Source organism: Prionailurus viverrinus, chromosome A3 (genome assembly GCF_022837055.1).
Source record: "Prionailurus viverrinus isolate Anna chromosome A3, UM_Priviv_1.0, whole genome shotgun sequence".
Classification (NCBI taxonomy): domain Eukaryota; kingdom Metazoa; phylum Chordata; class Mammalia; order Carnivora; family Felidae; genus Prionailurus; species Prionailurus viverrinus.
This window is the reverse complement of record NC_062563.1, coordinates 1,476,466-1,494,612: the sequence shown is the minus strand read 5'-3', so window position 1 is coordinate 1,494,612 and position 18,147 is coordinate 1,476,466. Positions and strand designations below refer to the sequence as shown.

Genomic DNA, 18,147 nt, shown 5'->3' with positions numbered 1-18,147 from the left:
ATTTTAAATCCTTTTTAAATAAAATGTTTATTTTTGAGAGAGAGAGACAGAGCATGAGCAGGGGAGGGGCACAGAGAGAGGGAGACACAGAAGCCGAACAGGCTCCAGGCTCCGAGCTGTCAGCACAGAGCCCGACGCGGGGCTCGAACCCACAAGCTGGGAGATCGTGACCTGAGATGAAGTCGGACGCTCAACCGACTGAGCCACCCAGGCACCACACCTTCTAAACCCTTGATCAAGCCGTACCTGAAATCAGCCTGCCCTGACCTTCCGGGTTGTGTTTTCCGCCACCTGCAACCGAGGGAGGCCGGCCAGCCTGTGTTCAAGCTGAAGGGGCAGGATGGGGCGGCGCGGGCTCGCTGGGCCCACGCCAGGCAGCGGAGAAGATGCCATGACCCCATCGTGAGAAAAGCCCCTGACAAATCCAACTTGAGGGACATTCTACAAAACACCGGTCCAATCCTCCTTACAGCTGCCAAGGTCGCCAAAAACAAGGAAAGTCCAAGAGTGTCCCAGCCGAGAGGGGCCCGAGGAGACGTGGTGACCAAGCGTCATGTGGTCCTGGCACAGAAGGAGGACAGTGGGACGTCAGCAAAGCCCATTTCCCATCACGGGTTCACACGCTCCTTCCCTGTGACAAACGTACCATCGTGACCCAAGACGGGAGCGGCAGGGCATCTGGCTGGGGGCACGTGGGGACTCGCCACCCTCTCTTTGCAGCATTTCTGTAAATTGAAACCCTTCTAAAATTTTCCATGTGTGTTTAAAACAGGAAGGAGAAAAATAAATCACAACTTGAAAATTTACTGAGGAGATACGGTTTCGCAGACACCAGTGAGCCTTCGGTTTGATGTTACACGTTTCAGCTCTAGAAGAAGGGAGGGGCTGGGAGGCGTGCGGCCGCCCCGCGTGGGTCTGGAACTTTGTTACGTGTGCAAGCAGTCCACGCAGCACAAAATCCCACAGCGAGAAAAATACAGGTTCCCGGGCCGCCCGAGGATGAACGGGCAGGGGTTGTGTGGGCAGACACGCAGTCGGGCTTGAGAGCCCTCGGCCACGAAAAGGATGACGGTTTCCCGTCCCCCTTAATCTTCTGGGACCGGCGGGAGCCCAGGGCCCGTCCTCGTCAGGTGACGGCCAAGCACGAGCCCACGGGCCAGACGCCCACACTCGGTCCGGGCCTTGGCTTCACGGTCACCAAAACTCCGCGGGCTGGTGGACGCGGGGGGCCCCCCTCCAGGCCCCTGCTCACGGAAGCGGGTGATGACGCCGCACGACCTCTGTCAGGGGCGGAAGGGAGCCTGGCACGAGGGTAGAGCGACTGGTCAGCTCTTTTGAGGCCCCCGCCCCAGCGCGAACCCGGCCCAGCGATCTGACGTCAGCGGGAGCCCCCGCCCCCGCGGCAGGGAGGTCCTGAGGCATCCGGCCAGCACGCCTCAGCTTTTGCCCTACGGGTCCCCCCCGGCCAAGGTTCTCAGGAGCGGAGCAGTGCCGGGAGCTGTGCGAACCCCAGTCACCGAGCCCCCGCCTGCCAGGCCCGCGGCCACCACGGCATCACGGTAATGGCACCGACGCTAAACGTGGAAAGATGGCTTTCCGGGAAAACTGCTGATACCCGGGACTCTGGCAGAGACAGCGCGAGGGAGACCGGCCTCCCGGATCCATACGACACGTGACAGCTCAGATTTTAATCAATTTTCAACCCTCGACACGAAAATCATCTTGATTTATGAAATCCCACAAGTCAGGTCTTTTCCAGGCAGCCCGGCGTCGCGAGCAGGGGCGTCCTCCCAGGCGGCTCCGCCCGGTGCGAGGCGGCCTTCACTCCGGCCCACACCCTCCTGGGTGCCCGCCTGGCCCCTGGGGACCGATCTCCAGACGCAGCCACACAGCCCAGGCCACACTCACGCCCGGCGTGTGTGCAAGGACGCTGCTTCGGGCTCTTCCCTTCCGTCTGCGACCTTGTGTGTGTACGTGGGGGGCGGCAGTGGCCCTGAGACAGACCCCAACCTCAGGGGTCACTGCCCAGTAGCTGAAAGATCTCCGGTTGGGGGAAAATCATTGTCTCCAACCCCACGGACACGGACAAATGAGTTTATTCAGGGCTGTCGATGAAGATCTCTAGAATACATTAGCCTCTATCCCTTTCAAACCGTATAATTACACGCGATCTGCGATCGTGGGTCACCAGTGCCAGACCCTCAGCTAATTATTTAAATGTGCAGTTGGAACCAAGGTTTAGAAGCGTCACGTCACCGTATACCCAAATCCGCCAGACAGATAAAATAACAGGGACACAGTGAGTTATTTTATTGCTCTGGGATGGTGAGTCTTTCCAAGCACCACAAAAGGAAAGACTCATATATTTGACCACATAAAAACGTAAAACATCTGAATGGTTAAAGTTACCATAAACCAAAATTAGAAGCAAATGGCAAACCAGGAGAAAGTGTTTCAATATATGTCACAAATGGTTAGTAATGATTTTATAAAGCAATACATTAAAAAAAATTTTTTTTTAAATGTTTGTTTTTGAGAGAGAGAGAGACAGAGCGTGAGCAGGGGAGGAGCAGAGAGAGAGGGAGACACAGACTCCGAAGCAGGCTCCAGGCTCTGAGCTATCAGACCAGAGCCAGACGAGGGACTTCAACTCACGAACTGCGAGATCATGACCTGAGTGGAAGTCAGACGCCTAACCGACAGAGCCACCCAGGCGCCCTTAAAGCACTACATTTTTTTAAAACTTTTTTTAACGTTTATTTATTTTTGGGACAGAGAGAGACAGAGCATGAACGGGGGAGGGGCAGAGAGAGAGGGAGACACAGAATCGGAAACAGGCTCCAGGCTCTGAGCCATCAGCCCAGAGCCCGACACGGGGCTCGAACTCACGGACCGCGAGATCGTGACCTGGCTGAAGTCGGACGCTTAACTGACTGCGCCACCCAGGTGCCCCAATGCACTACATTTTTAAAGGACAAGTGCACCCACAAGAAATGGGCAAAAGACTTGAACAGGCATTTCACAAACTGCACTGCGGCCGGTTGAGCTCATGACCAATGCTTCACCTCGCTGGAGTCAGAGAAATGCCACAAAAGCATCGATGGCGTTCAATTTATCTTCTGGCAAACAATGTTTTAAATCATAAAACCACTTCTGGCCAAAGAACAGAGAAAAGACCCCTTATGCCCTGCGGCACGAAGGCTGGGGTGGGGGCAAGGCAACGGGGCGCATTTAGATACAATGAACCGAAATCCTAATAAAATTCATAGAAATATGTCCGTAAAAAATGCATTCCCGCGGGAAGATCTGCATCCAGCACCGTCGCTCCACATAGCACCTGAAGCTGGAAACGGTCTCCGAGCATAAGCAGGTTGTGGGAGAATCGTACGCAGCCACTGAAATGCTGTAAAAGAACGCTCACTGACGAAGCGTGTAACCCCGAGCACGGCCGAGTGGGGTGAAGAGAGTTCCAGAAACAGTGGGCAGATGCGCACGCAGTTCTGTAAGAGTCGGACAGGTGGGCGGCCAAGGGCCCAGGGCCGTCCCCACCCGTGCCCGGGGTGAGCAGCGGGCCTTCCTAAACTTACTCGCGGCAAATCAGAAGAAATCACAAGACAGGCCGGTCAGTGTCCTGCTGATGACTCCCCTATCTGTTCCCACTGACTTTGTTCTATAAATCACTTCCAACAGTTATTTAGGATCGTAGTGCAAGGAGGCACGCACCCGAATGGGGCTGCAAACACAGGGAAGACGGGCATCCGCTTAGCAAGCGGGTTATTGTCATAACAGAGGAGGAAAGAGCCGGGGCGCGGCGGGACAACCATTACCATAGTCCCCTTGCAATTAAAACCGATTTTTTACAAGGCAATGCGAGTGATGGAGAGGTAAGTGATGGGAACGAAGACTGTTCACCTCAGCGCCAGCGCCCAGCGGGTGGGATTCAGGCTCCGCGCTCACTAGCGATGGACTCAGGGCGAGCCACCCGACTTCTCACTTTATCCTCATCCGTGACGCCACAGAAGTGATCGTGTCTGCCCCCTCGATGCACCTCACAGAGTTGGGATCCGCTTTGGAAGGACTTGATAAACACCCATGCTACGGCTAACCTGGGTTTTGCTGCTGTATTTATTCGAGAAGAACACAGCCTCTTTCCAAGGGAACGTTGCTTGGCACGGATCACACAGATCCAGGCGAGGCACGAGCGTATCCTGGAGCCACAACGCCGCGGCACCCGCTTCCATCAGAAGTGCACACGCGGGCACGCCAGTGTGGCCGCTCCCGCAGGCATGGCGGTGCCGTTGGGAACAGCCCCAAAGTGGTAGGGCCCAAGTGCCCGCGAACAGCTCAGTGGGTAAACTGTGAGTGTTTGGACAATGGCCTACAGCAAAGCGAATGAATGAGCGGGGCCCCTCCCTCTGGGCGGCAGGCGTGTGCATCATATGCCTGGAGAGAGCCCGGCGCTGGGGGACCCGGCTGAGCGTTTGCCTCCCCTCTACTCTTTCTCAAACTGTCAGAAAGGTAGCGTTTATGTGTAGAGAAGACCCCTAACCATGCCCAAGTTGCACGCACAGCCTGTGAGAGCCAGCAGAGAGGGGGTCCGGCCCCGGGAGGGGAGGGAAGGTGCCAGAAGAAGGGCCCGCAGGCCCCACGGGGCCCTGGGCCAGACCTCGATGCCACGCCTCCCCGAGCCAGGATGGCAGCTCCGCAGGGCCGGGTGGTGGCAAGCCCTCGGAAAGGCCCGACTGGGCACCGGGAAGGGTGACGGCAGCCATTGTCCACACCCGTCCGGCCGCTGCGTCGAGACGCACACCTTCGAGACGGTGATGACAACAGCAGCACAGCCCAGGCTTTCTTTTTGAAAAATGTTTGGTTTTTAAGGCAAGACTGAGGCATTTGTGCTGCCTTTGCTGTAGGGACTGTGGGGTCCGGGAGTGTCTGCGCCTGGGGTGGGTGGGGTCAGCTGGAGCACCTGCTTTTCCCCCTGCTTTGCTGTGTGTTCTCCCCAGAGAAGGGCGGGCGCGCGATTCCAGAAGGGCCCGCCCCGCCTCCTGCGCGCAGCGATCTTGCGGTGTGGACGGTGGAAGCCACGCGTAGGGAAACACCGGTGACCGAAACCCCCGCAGCGTGCAGCCAGGCCGCCGTCCCCCGGGGTCCCTGCCCGCGATCCGGGAGGGAGGCGCGGGGAAAGCCAGCTGCCTGGAATCCGCGGCGTGGAGAGGCTGCCGGTGCCTCCCGGGGGCGTCCCCAGGCTCGCCGGCCTCCAGGGGGCAGAGGAGGGCGCGGCGCCTCGGCGCACCCGGGACGCCGGAACTTTCCAGGGGCTCCTCGGCCCCGATGGACGCCCGTTGCAGCCCGCGGGCTCGGAGTCCGTGTCCGGACCGCGGGCGCGGCCCCTCGGTTTCCCCGCCCGCCCCCGGCCACCCGGGGCCGCACGCGAACGCGGCACAGGCCGGAGTCTGGTGGCTCGGCCCCCCGCGAAGCCCGGGGAGTTTCCCAGGAAGGATTTACGGCTCCTCAAACGTTTCCACTCCAGCTCCGGGTCACAGTCACGGTGGTTTCACTGTGACCCTGTGTCACCTGCCGTTTCCTGAGCGCGGAGGCCTGGGCTGAGTCATGCGGGGTCACGGTGCTCCCGGAAGTGGCCTTGATGGGAGGGTGACGAAGCCGAGCCGGGACCTTCCCCGAGGGGGCGGGAACCGCACCCCCTCTCCCCCCCCCCCCCCCACGCAGGGCTGCGAGCCCCGCAGGGGGATGGCCTCCTGCCCAAGCCCCACGCAGGCACTGGCCTCCCGCTCGGTGGGCTGGGGGGGGGGGGGGGCCCTGGGGCGGCACAGGTGGGGTCCGCTGGCACGAGGTGCCCCGTTCGTGTGCGGCTCCGGGTGGCCGGGGGCGGGAGGGGAGACTGAGGCGCGGTGCCCGCGGTCCCCGGCTCGGAACGGGCTCCGAGCCCACAGGCTGCAACAGGACGCGGAGGGCAGCGGGGCCGCTGGAAGGTTCTGGTGCCGGACCTGTGGCCCAGGCCACTGCACGCGGCTGGTCCCTGCTGCGCCAGCCTTGCTGTTTGCAGTTGTCTTCGGGGTTTGGAGGAAAGGCCTCCAGCCCCTGCGGCGACGGTGGCCGGACTCCCGCTCGGGCGCGGGGACGGAGCCCTCCTCACCCCCCGCCCCCCCCCCCCCCCCCCCCGGGGGTCGCACTCCGGCACCCACGCGCCTGCTCTCCAGAGAACGCACTCTCTCCGCGGTTCCACTAGGTGGCGCCGCAAAACCGCCGGGGTTTGCTTCGGTTTTTTACACTTTGCGCACCCGGAATGAAACAGTCCAATAAAAATATAATGGAGCCACGTGGGTAATTTGTACATGAAATGGGCGAAGTTAACTGTAATAATACGTTTTATTTACCTGGGCTGAGCAAGATCTGTCTTAAGGGAAAAGAGAAAGAATATCTTATTTAATCCAACAGAGCCAAAACTTACCACTTACACATGTGATCCATATAAGGAATTATTGGTGGGATACTTTCCTTTTTTTCTAGAAGTCCTCAAAGTCCAGTGTCTTTGTTACACTCACCGCACTTTTCAATTCACTCGCTAAATTTGTTATCAGGTATGATTGATTGTACTTACATTTCATAAGATTTATAGTCCAAAAGGGACATCCATTTACCTAAGTTGTTCCAAACATACATAAAAGTTTTCAGTAACTGAACTGTCATTAAAACCTAAAAAACAATTTTTTTTATTAATGTTTATTCACTTTTGAGAGAGAGGCAGAGACAGAGCAGGAGCAGGGGAGGTGCAGAGAGAGAGGGAGACCCAGAATCCAAACCAGGCTCCAGGCTCCGAGCTGTCAGCACAGAGCCTGACACGGGGCTCGAGCCCCCGAACCGTGAGATCGTGACCTGAGCCAAAGTCGATGCTTAACCGACTGAGCCCTCCAGGCACCCCCTGTCATTAAAATTTTTAAATCTGACCTAATTAAAGTCAGATTAAAGCACTCTGTGGTTGCCGAATGGGACTGGGGTTTCAAAACCCATGTTGCCAGCCCCCCGCCTGCAGGCAGCCCACCTGGGTTAACGGCCATAAGGTGACACTCGGCGTTCTGAGGGATGAGCAAGGACTCCAAGGCCGCGTGAGCTGGCGCACCAGGCCGACCCGGCCGCTCTCGGAGAGCCACTCTGATGGGGAGCGGAGAACGCGACAAGTCCTCCAGCGAGGGCCCCAGGAGCCCAGAGCTCGACTCTTCTCTATTCACCGTGCTTCTGTGGAGACTCCATGCCCTCCACCCCAGGCCTCTGCCCCCAGGAGCCGGAACAGACAAGGACCCGGATTCTCTCCTGGAGCCTCCGGAAGGAGTTCCGTCCTGTGGACACCTGCAGCCCGGTGAGGCCGGGTTGGACTTCGGCCCTGGGACCGTGTGTCGTTTTCAGCCCTGGGCTCGCGGTGATTTGTCACAGCAGCAACAGGAGGCTCACGTGGCCTTTGAGAGAAGGAGCGTGGGTGCTGAGCGTGGGGAGGTTCCCGGGACCGTGGAGGGTTTGAAGCAGGAAGAGATACAGTCTAAGTCTGTGTTTCTTAACTGTGAGCACCTGCTGGGAGGGTGGCCCCAGGACCCTTGCGGACGGCTCACGCGGCCCCTGCCCCTGGCGGCACAGCCTCCTTTGCTCTCCCTGCAGCGCGGCTGGGTCCCCATCTTACAGATGGGCAAACTGAGGCCTGCCTGCGTACTGGCCCTCCCGGTGGGTGCTGGACGGCAGAGCAGCTCAGACGGGTGGATGTCACCCTGCAGGCATCCTCGGGTGTCACGTGTGCCTCTGTCAGCCGGCTTTCTCTTTCAGTATCAAACTTGGCCTCGAAGCCCCTTGCTCGGGGGCCCCCGTCAGGTTGCTGGGGTTGTCCACAGCTCCGCTCATCAGGTTCGCGTGCTCCGTCCGGGGCTGAGCTGTGCATAACTCCTCAGTGGCTTCTCCTCAGGAGCGTTCGGGAGCCTTCCCCGGAACTGTGCGCCATGCGACACCCACGTGGGCGCGACAAACACGCGGGCCAGCGGCAGAGAGACAGAGGGGGGGAGGCGGGTGTCCAGATCAGTGGTTCCTACAGAAGCGAACGACCTGTGCCCGGCGGCGAGCTCAGTCAGTGCTGGGCCTGCCCCTCCCGGAACCCGCAGCCTCTCTGGGCTGCTCGGCAGCTGTATTTTCTGTTCTAATGGTTCAACTCGTATTTAACCTGCTATCGGTATTTACCTGACTCTCAGGTGCGTTGAACACGAAGTTTGCCTAGGGAGGGCTGGGGCAGGGATGTGCCTCCTGGCCGTGTTTTAGTCACTTCAGGCCGTCACTGGGGGTTCCCGTGCTTTCTGGAAGGAGTCCGCTTAGAGTCTCCACCTCTCACAAAGGACCGAGTTTCTCTTGAACAGACTGGCTTGGGTCCACGAGCGCAGTCTGGGACACAGCCTTCCCGGCTGCCCCAGAATCAGGAAATTGGTTGTAATAAAGGCTACCGGGTGGGGCTCCTGGCTGGCTCAGTCGGTGGAGCATGCCACTTTTGACATCGAGGTCGTGAGTTCAAGCCCCACGCTGGGCGTTGAGCCTACTTAAATTAAAGAAAAAAAATTATAAAGGTTGCCAGGAGTCAGTATTTCTCCTCGCAGGCTCGGACCAACCTGGGAAATTCCTCTGTCAGCCTCCCCAGGGCAGAAACTTCCCTTAGCTTCCTGGCCTGGTAATTTTCCAGAGCTGCAACTTTCCTGTCAAGGGGCAGGAAGGACATTCAGCTGCTGACAACCCAGCCAGAAGTCGCAACTGCCCAGAGTGGGATCCGGGACGTGACTCAGCAGCATAAGGGAAGCCGGCAGAGCAGGGGCAGAGGCAGCTCTTGATGGGAGGCGGGGGCCGCCGGCTGTGGGGGCGGGGTGCCGTCCCAGGACGCAGCCAGAGCCATGGCAGGTGGGGCGCTGGGAGGTCTGGCTGTCCCCCCCTTCCCCCCCCCCCCCCCCGCCACCTTCAGACCACGTGCATCTCTGGCCACACGTGAGCATCACTTCCCAGGTACAGAACATTCCAGGGGGCAGGCCCAGGTGGCCAAGGACTCAGGACCCCGGCCGCAGGCGGGAGAGAGGCCAGCAAGACGCGACTCCTTCTCAGCCCCGAGGTCTCAGGACTCCCACCCACCCACCGCGGGCAGGCGGCAGGGGCTCCGTGGCCGAGCTCTGCCCCCGTTCCCCCAGAATGAACCTCGAACCGGGCCCAAACCACGCCGCACCAAGCGAGGGGCCCTCCTCCAGCTTCAGGCACAAGGCAGGAGGTCACCTCCGCCCGCCAGGGGCCCACGTGGAGAGCGACAGGATGTGGCAGTCTGCAGTTTGGACGGGAGACCTCAGGACTCGTGTGCGGCTCCCCAGCTCCTCCTCCCCTGCCCTGGCTGCACGGCACCCAGAGGGGCTCCCGGGGCCGAAGCCCGGGCCCGGGGACCTGTTCGTGTGGGCCCGTGCCGACCGCCCCCCTCAGAAGCGGATGCTGCCCCTACGCGCCCATGAGCGAGCCTCGTCTTCTACAAAACCTCCCGGCAACTCTGCATTTGGATATTTTTAAGGGCAGTTCTTTATTATTACCCAAGTGTGTGACTATCAAAAAGGGGAAACGCCGTCCACACCACACTCCTTCCGGTTTCCCCAGAAAGAGCAGACTGTGCTGCAGCCGGTGCCCCCAAGGGCATGGCGGGCCCCCCCTCCCCCGCCCCCGCCCCGCCTGCCGGGACAGGTCAGACTCTGGCCCCACAGCCCCTCATCCCTGCGTCCCTCCCAGCCACCGAGAGTGACACAGCATTGCACGGGGCACACACGGGCCAGCAGTTTGGAGTCACCCACGTAGACGCCCCAGCTCTTACCTCCTCCCCAGAAACGAGGTCAAAGAACGCTTCATGCAAATCCCCACCTTATGAGCTCAGTTTTCGTCATGAACCGTCCTCCCATTTCCAGGTAACCGCCTGTGGTGCAGAACAGAAACACGGAGCGGGTGCGTTAGCCGCGCACAGCATGGTCCACGTGCGGAGCGCAGCCAGGCCACCGTCTGGGCCCAGCGAGGGACGGCGGGCCGGTCACTGTCTGGGCCCAGTGAGCATTCTCTGCTCCACCGGGCACGACGGAATCCTGCGGTTCTGAGTCTCTGGTTTAGAGCTTAATGTGGCTTCTTCATGTTGCCCTAAACGAGGACGGAACAACACACGGTCCTGGGCGGGCCACCTTCCCGCCCACCCAGCCGCAGCGCCCAGGACGAAAGCTGGAAGCTGCTGGAATGCACTTCCTCGTGGGGCTGGTCCTGCCGAGGGTGTGGTCGGGACGGGGAGCGGTGCCGAGGGAGGAGGAGGCCGGCCACCCTGCCGTCCCCAGGCATGCGTGCGGCCAAGGGCCGCCCGGGCTCGGGACACATGATCGTGAGGTGGGATGTCAGAAGAGACTAGAAAGGCAGGTCCCTCCGCTCTCCATGTCCCAGACACCCGTCCTTCCCAGTCTCCTCCCTGCAAACCCCACACAGAGGGCCCTGGCCTTGGTCTGAGATAAATACCACGTAAGTGTCACAGACAACATCCCATTTTGGCCCTCCAGCCTGACTGTTCTCAAAACCCAGAGCTGTATGCCCAGCTGCTGACCCACCATCACCACCATCACCGTTATCTCCACTCTCACCATCACCATCATCATTTTCCTAGTTTGCCTAGAAAGGGAGGGAGCCTCTCCCTACGTGGGGGACCCAGGAGGCAGAGACACCCCCAGACAGTGTTTCTGTCACTATGAGTGAGACCTGGACACAAGGAAATTAACATCTCCCGGGCCATGTAGAGACACAGTTAACGAAGGTTGTCAGGAAAATACTTATTCACATTCTTGGGGTTTTTCCACCTTCCTGATCCAAGGGAACTGGCTGTGAGTCAATCAGGCCTGGCAGCCCCAACCTCACTCAGCCAACTGTGAAGCCTGCCATCTGGAACCCCACCCCGTGCAACTGCCCCACGTCGGCCCCCTTAAGCCCGAATACCCCACTGTATGGACACACACAGCTTGTTCGCCTGCTCCTCCGTTGACGGACATTCGGGTCGCTTCCACCTGTCGGCTGTTGCGAATAAGGCTGCTGTGAACGTGGGTGCGCACAGATCCCCCCGAGTCCCTGCTTTCGGGGGGATACGCCGAGAGGTGGGGTTGCCGGCTCGCACAGCAATTCCGTTCCGAATTTTCCGAGGAACCGCTGCGCCATTTTCCCCGGCAGCTACACCACGTCCCATCCTCACCAACGGTGCTTGGCCCGTGTGTTTTTCAGAAGCCCCCGGAAGGAGAGGAGCGGTGGGTGTGCTCCTGAGAGATGCCGCCACATGGCCTGAGAAACCACGTCTGGGCCGAGGCAGCCCAGAGGCAGCTCTGGCCCCTGCGGGCGCCAGGCTCCGCGTCACCTGCCCACATGGAGAGAGCATCCCACACGCGCCCAGCCGAGGCGTAAACCGGGAGTCCACCGTGGTGGGGGAGGGGCTTCTGGCCAGGGGCTGACTTCGGGCCCACGGGAGCAGCGGGGAGAAGGGGGTTTGCCCGCCGAGAGCCGGGCCCGGGGCGCCTGGTGGGCGGGCACCTGCGCCTCCGCCGTCTCCGCACGAAAGCTGTGGCTCCCGGCACATCAGCCGATTTCCTACCTGAAGGCGCGCTCTGTGCCAAGGGGGTTCGCTCGCCCACCTGGGGTGGCCCCTCTCCCGGGACTGGGGCCTCTACCCAACCAGAAGCTGCCGGGGCCCCCTCGTGGAGCGTGGGGTAGAGTGGGCACCTTCTCTGGGGGTCCTCAGCCTGGGGTCCGGGGAGGAGGGAGCACCCTCCTGAGGGTGCGGACGAGGACAGAGGGCGGCCCGTGTCGGAGCGGAGGTGGCAGGACCGTGTTGGAGGCTGTGCTCATAGATGAGGAGGACAGCCTAGGACACGAAGGTGGGGTGGGAGGGGCAGAGCCCAGGTGACCTGGGTGAGGAGCCAGGTGGAGGGAGGACGAGGGAGGGAGGAGGGAGAGGAGGGGGAGGGGGAGGGGTGGAGGAGACAGGAGGGAGGGAGAAGGGAGGGGGGAGGGTTGGAGGAGGGGGCCAGGAGGAGGGAGCCGGCCCCCTGCCCGCGTGGGCGGCGTCTTGCCCGAGGACCGTGGCTGGCCTGGCTCTGGACTGAGACGCGTGGGAGGTGACTGAGGTGGTAATTGCCCGGTGCGGGAGGCCACCCAGGGAGCTGGCGCCAAGGTGGAGGATGGAGCCCATCCTCAGGAGCACGGCGTCCTGGCCCCGGCCGTTCACCGAGTTCCCTTCCCCCGGCTGCTCCCAGGGGGCCACACTGGGGGCATCTGGCCTCTGCGGTGTCTGGGCCCTCATGGGTTTCTTAAGACAAGGGAACATGAGCTCCACGGACCCAGCCGGGGGCGTCCAGGAGAAGTCACGCTGCCCCCCTCCCTCCGCCTGCGGCCCCAGTGCTGACAGCGGTCACCCTTCCCCACCTTCCGCTAAAACAGGTGCGCGCTGGAGGGACCCACCGCACAAGGGCGTAGTGCGGACCCGCCTCCGGCGACACCAGCCTGGCTCCCGTGTGGTGGCTGCAGGGGGAGGTCCCCGGCATCTCTGGGTGCGGGTTCCATGCCTTCCAGGCCCCAGCAAGGAGGCTCTGCCGGGCTGTTCCCCGAAGGCCGTGGCGGGGACCCACCACCCGTGCCGACGTCCCCCGGGACACATGTCCACACAGGCACGTGGCCATCGGCAGGAGGACGGTGCCGACACCGGCCAGGGGACGTGTCCGCGTGGACGCAGTGTTGAGGAGAGGCTGCCTCTGGAGCTGTACCTCACCCACCAGGTTGCTGGCCGAGGCCAAGAGAAAACAAGAAAAATAGGGAAGACCAGCCACTGTGCTCACGTCCCGGGCCGGGAGCAAACTTCTGTCCTTTAAACGTTCCCTGTGACACTGTTGCAACGTCGCTTGGCAATAAATAAATTCCTGAGACAACGGAGGAGGCAGAGAGATAGACACAAATGAGACAGAGATACAGGAACAGAGACGGAGAGACAGAGAGAGACAGTGACAGAGACGGAGACGGAGAGACGCATAGATGGAGACAGAGGCAGAGACAGAAAGACAGAGACACAGAGAGAGACAGTGACACAGAGATGGAGAGATAGAGACAGAGACACAGAGACACAGAGATGGAGACAGAGAGACAGAGATGCAGAGACAGAGACGCAGAGACAGAGACGCAGAGACAGAGATGCAGAGACAGAGACACAGAGACAGAGACAGAGAGAGACAGAGAGGCAGAGACAGAGGTGGAGCGCGAGTCATGGAGGGTGGGGAGAAGAAAGCCTGGCAGGGAGGAAGGGAGGCAAGACCCGGGTGGGATAAACGGGGCCGAACGGAGGGTGTGGGACGTCCTGGCCGAGGGCTCTGGGGTCTCCGGGAGCCCTGGAGGTGGGGCCCTGGGGAGGGGCACGGATGTGACCGTGAACAAGGTGGGGACGAGGTGGCCGAAACGCCGAGGTGTGCAGGGGGCTGTCTGCACTGGAGCCCAGCACGGCCCCCGGAACGACGGCAGGGAGGCTGGCGTTTTCCGAATACACGACGATCCACCGGGGGGCTGGCAGGGACAGTGGCAAGCAGCGGTGACGGGAGACTGGAGAACCCAAACGGTCTGGACAGGTCCCTGGGCAAGACGAGGACACCGGGAGGGAGCCAGTCGAGGCCCAAGGAGGAGGCCCTGGGCCATGCCTGTGGTCGGGGGTCAGCCGGAGAGACCCACACGGACCCCTCCCAGGGGGGACACGGGGGAGGCCAGCCATGGGTCTTGGAAGGCAGAGCTCAGAGGACGCCGGCTGCGGGCACAGGTTTGGGGCCTGGGCCACGGCGAGCCTGCCTCACGAGTGAGGGGACAGAGGAGGCAGAGAAGGACGTCAGGCGTGTAAGGCCTTGGCGGGCAGGGGAGATGCGTTCCTGGGAGGGGCAGTGATCAGCGAGGGGGGAGAAGTGAGGAGCGGGCGCTGAGGTCGTCTTAGGAGGCGGGGGCGGGGTCTGCACGGGAGGATGTGGGGCCGGGTTCGGAGGTGACCTCAGCGGGTCCCCCGGCCCAGCCAGGAGCCTGTGGGAGGGTTTTCAGGAAGCATTTCTGGGAAGCCTCAGGTGTACCTGCAGGGAGGGGTCCCGCAGGCCTGGAGGCAGGAGGGGGGAGGCACCACGAGGGGAGGGGCGGGGTGAGGGAGGCAGGGGGCCTCGGAGGGCCTTGCCGAGCCACCCACTTCCTGTGACGGGGCAAGCCATCTGGGATCCGGAAATTAAGCCAGCTCTCCAAATCCCCTCTGGGTCTCGGTGTTCCTGAGGTTGATAGAACATTCAGGCCTCTGGGCGAGCGGGAGAATCGCATTTCGACCCCGGGATGGGGAAGGTGCCCACCAGTCCTGCAGGATGCTGGCCACAGGCCACCGAACCGTGGAGACTTTGGGAAAGATCTCACCATTGAGCAGGCTCGGGTGTTGGGAGAACTCACCTGAGCTCACCCAGCCCCCTGGTCCCCCGTCCCGGGGCAGGGTGGGTCGGCAAGCTGTCGGGGTCCTGGTGGCCACCAGGGCTCCGGAGAAGGAAGCTGGGGGACCAGAGGGCTCGCTCCTGGCCTCCCCCCAGTGGTCCTTCCAGGGGCCTCTGCAGGCAGCTCTCTGCTCACAGCCGGGGAGCCTGGAGAGGGCCTGGTCCCTTGGCCCCCCAAGCCAGGCTCTGCAGGGACATACCCCCCTCAGGCGAAGTCCCAAAGTCTCAGTCCTCCCACGAGGGTCTCCCTGGGCCCCAGGACCCCCCTCAGGGCGGTCTCCCTGCCTGCAGTGACGGCTCCACCTGACTCGTGCCTGGCAGGCTCCAGACTCAGCGTCCTGTCTCCTTGCAAATCTCGGCCCCTCCTCTGTGACTACAGCCGGCTGTCCTTCCCGCACCAGACCCACCCGATGCCAGTGCACAGTGCCCGAGGTCAGCTGCCTGCGGACAGCCTGGCTCTCCCGCTGCACCTGCCAGCTTTGCCCTCCCCAGCCGCCCCAGAGCCGTTTCACACTGGCCGGTAGGCCTCCCGACGTGGTCTCTCCCTCCTAGCAGCCCCCCAGCACTTACTGAGAACTGCCGTGCAGCTGGTCTCCACCTTGTTGCTGTCCCATCACTAAGCTAGAAGCCCCTGGAGGTCTGTTTCTCAGTTCGGAATTTGTCCCTTATTTCCAGGACAGGGGTTGGTGGCGGGGAGGTCTGGCAGCTGACTCCGGGGAAGGGGGCTCTCAGGCCCTGCAGCTTGTCTGCTGGGAAGGAGCCATGTTGTCCTGGATGGAGGTTGAGAAGGTCAGGGTAGGGGAGGAAGGTGGCTCAGCCAGACTCAGTGAACAGAACCACCGGGCTTGAAGGGGTCAGCCCAGGTAGCAGTTCTGGGACCATGATGAAGCCATGCCAAGCAGAGGGGACCCTGGGGCCGGCACTAGGCTGTGGATGTCCAGGATGCCTCCCACAGCTGGGGAAACTGAGGCAGCCCCCTTGCGATCATGTCTCATGAACATGTGTCCCCCCCCTTCCTCACACCATCAGTGCCTCACTGGCAGCCTGAGTGTCGATGCTGGATGGCCAGATTTCTGGAAGGTTCTGCAGGGAGCATGCAGCCTGGCAGGTACCAGGGTGAGGCCTACACCCACGAACAAAGACCTACAGAGCCCGGAGATCTGGCTTCCAGGAGTGCGGAGAGAGACATGGTCCTTGAGGACCTGGAGGAGGTGGGATAGAGGTGTCCATAGTCAGCAAGGAAGGAAACTTCCAGAAACAAGTACGCTGCAAGTGTAAGGCACGGAGACGGGACGACCCATGAGGTGTTTGTGGTGCAGGAGGGTCCTGGCTGGAGTGAGAGGGCAGGCGGCAGGTCGGCCTGGGCTGTGGGGCGTGAGCTGCGGCCCAGGCGGGCGGGAGACAGGACAAGGACACTGGACAAGGGAGGGCTGGGGCCGGAAGGGCACGGGGCAGACCACCCAGCCCCACGGAGAAGCAGAGGCCCCGGCCCCCTGCATCCTGTGTCGTCCCTTCCTGTGGCCGTAGGGGCAGAGATGCCCCGGGCAGTGCCTCGGTGGCGGGAAAGGTCCCGCCCACTCCATTTGCTGAGGTTTCCAACAAAATCAAACACGAAGAAATGCCCAAGCAGGCCTACAAATAATTGTTGATAATTTGAATGTTTGCTTTAAGCGTTTCCGACACAAAAACACCCTCGATGCAATACCGTCTTCCTAGTCAGGCCAATTAACAGGATTCACAAATGACGCGCGTTACCTGGGTGGGCACAACGGCGAGCGGGAAGGCTGGACTCCCCAAGGCCTCGTCGGGAGGCCCCGCGTGCGGATCGGTGAGGCTGAAGTAACAACTCACCTACCATGAGGTCATTCTGGAATGTGAGGTCTCTGCCAAACAGACCTTCCGACCCCACCTCCACCCCAGTCCGACAGGGCAGGCCCGGGGCAGGCCTGGGCAGTTCCAGAAGCCCTCCGGCTGGCAGACATTTGCCTCTGTGGAAGCGAACGGAGAAGGGCCGCACAAGTGGATCCCAATGAAAGTCAAGTGATCCTTCCAGGGAAGTGCCGGGCGGCCGAGGCCCTGGGTCTCGACAAGGGCTGGACCCCACGGGTCGCGGGAGCCTGGCACCTGCCATTCGGCGGGTCCCGGAGTACCTGTGCCGTGGAGCTGCAGAGAGAGGGGCCTTCCCCCGTCTCTGCTGAGTCGGACTTTCCTGGAACTTTGGTGCCCTGGGTGTCCTCAAGTGACGTCCTCAGATCACACGGCCGTGTAGTCGGGCAGGAAAGCCCGGACCCCTTCTTTCTCCACCAGAAACTAAAGTGTCACAGCAGCTTCTCTGAGCAGCGACCTGTTCAGTTAGGAGCGGCTCCTAAAAAGAACACGACGCCCCATCTGCTGCCTGTGGAGCGTCAGGGGCACTTCTGGTTTGACCATCAACTTGTCTTGGGACGTGGGGAACGTTTCTCCCTCTCTCTTTGCTTCTGATCGTACGAGGAGGTGTGAGATGTGCGTAAATCCAGCGGGCGAACACGGAGAGAGGGTGTGCCGGTCGGCAGGAGCTTACACATCTCGGTTTCCTGGGGTGCCTCCGGAGGTGACACCAGACGGTGGTGATCGACCGTAAAAATGTAACATGTCTGTTGCGAGTCTCCTAGAGAGGCTCTGACAGGCGGTGGCACGGCCTCCGCGGGACCACAGGGGGGCCGGTGCAACTTGGGTACTTTTTTTCTTTTCCTTCTAATTACTTCCTCTCCAGACAAACCTCCCTGCCACCCCCCCCCCCCCCCGGAATAGAACTGAGTTCAGAATGTTCCAGGGCACTTTATCAGGTTGGCTTATTCTCAAAGGCTGCTGTGCTCTGTGAGTGACCTCTCGAAGGCCTCGTCCCTGCTCTCCTAATCCGTCCCCCACACGCTGAAGGACAGGGGTGGCTTCTGGAGAGCAGGCCGCCGCCCAGTCCCACGGCACCAGTGGCCAGTGGAGCGTGGGCCAGCACTTTCGGCCCCATGACACCTGCCCCGAGGCACCTGGCTGCCCCCTTGGGCAGGCCACATAGGGCGTGGTCTCGGGCACACAGGTGCTCCCAGGGGCCTCCCGAGGTACCAAGACACCGGCTTAACATTGGAGAACCAAAGGCCCGAGTTTTGCATTAATGTGCCTGAAACGTTCCCTCCTGATTTACCTTTCAAATTGCACCTGTGGATGAGTCCTGGACGAGGGTCCCCGCTGAGGAGACTGTCCAATGTGACCCTGGGTTTGGTGGGGCCCACGCGGAGGGCCAGGAGCCCAGGCTCCCCGGGGGGCCTCGGGGACAGTGTTTCCCTGGGGTGGGTGATGGAGACAGTGCCTGAGCAGCACGGGGACAACAGTGAGTCGCAGCGGGAGCCGGCTTCTCTCCCCTTCCTTGTCCCACCCGCCGATCGTCCCACACGTCCCACACGTCCAGGAGACGGGCTCCCCTCGTCAGCGACAGCCCTTCGGACACCTGTCTGACACCAGCCCTTTTTCAGGCAAGAGGGTCTGTGGCCGGAGCGCTCAGCAGACAGTAGCATCTGTCTAGAACGTAACCCCACTTTCCGTGTTC

General features: G+C 61.3%; 1 long non-coding RNA gene across 1 annotated transcript; it reads right to left on the bottom strand.

The window, feature by feature from the left end:
* Window positions 1–6,889: 6,889 nt before the first annotated feature.
* LOC125162324 (uncharacterized) lies at window positions 6,890–11,346 on the bottom strand. The gene is made up of 3 exons (XR_007150992.1): window positions 11,049–11,346; window positions 9,881–9,979; window positions 6,890–8,584 (listed from the first exon to the last, which is right to left on the bottom strand). It is a non-coding gene; the product is annotated as an uncharacterized LOC125162324 (long non-coding RNA).
* Window positions 11,347–18,147: the final 6,801 nt, after the last annotated feature.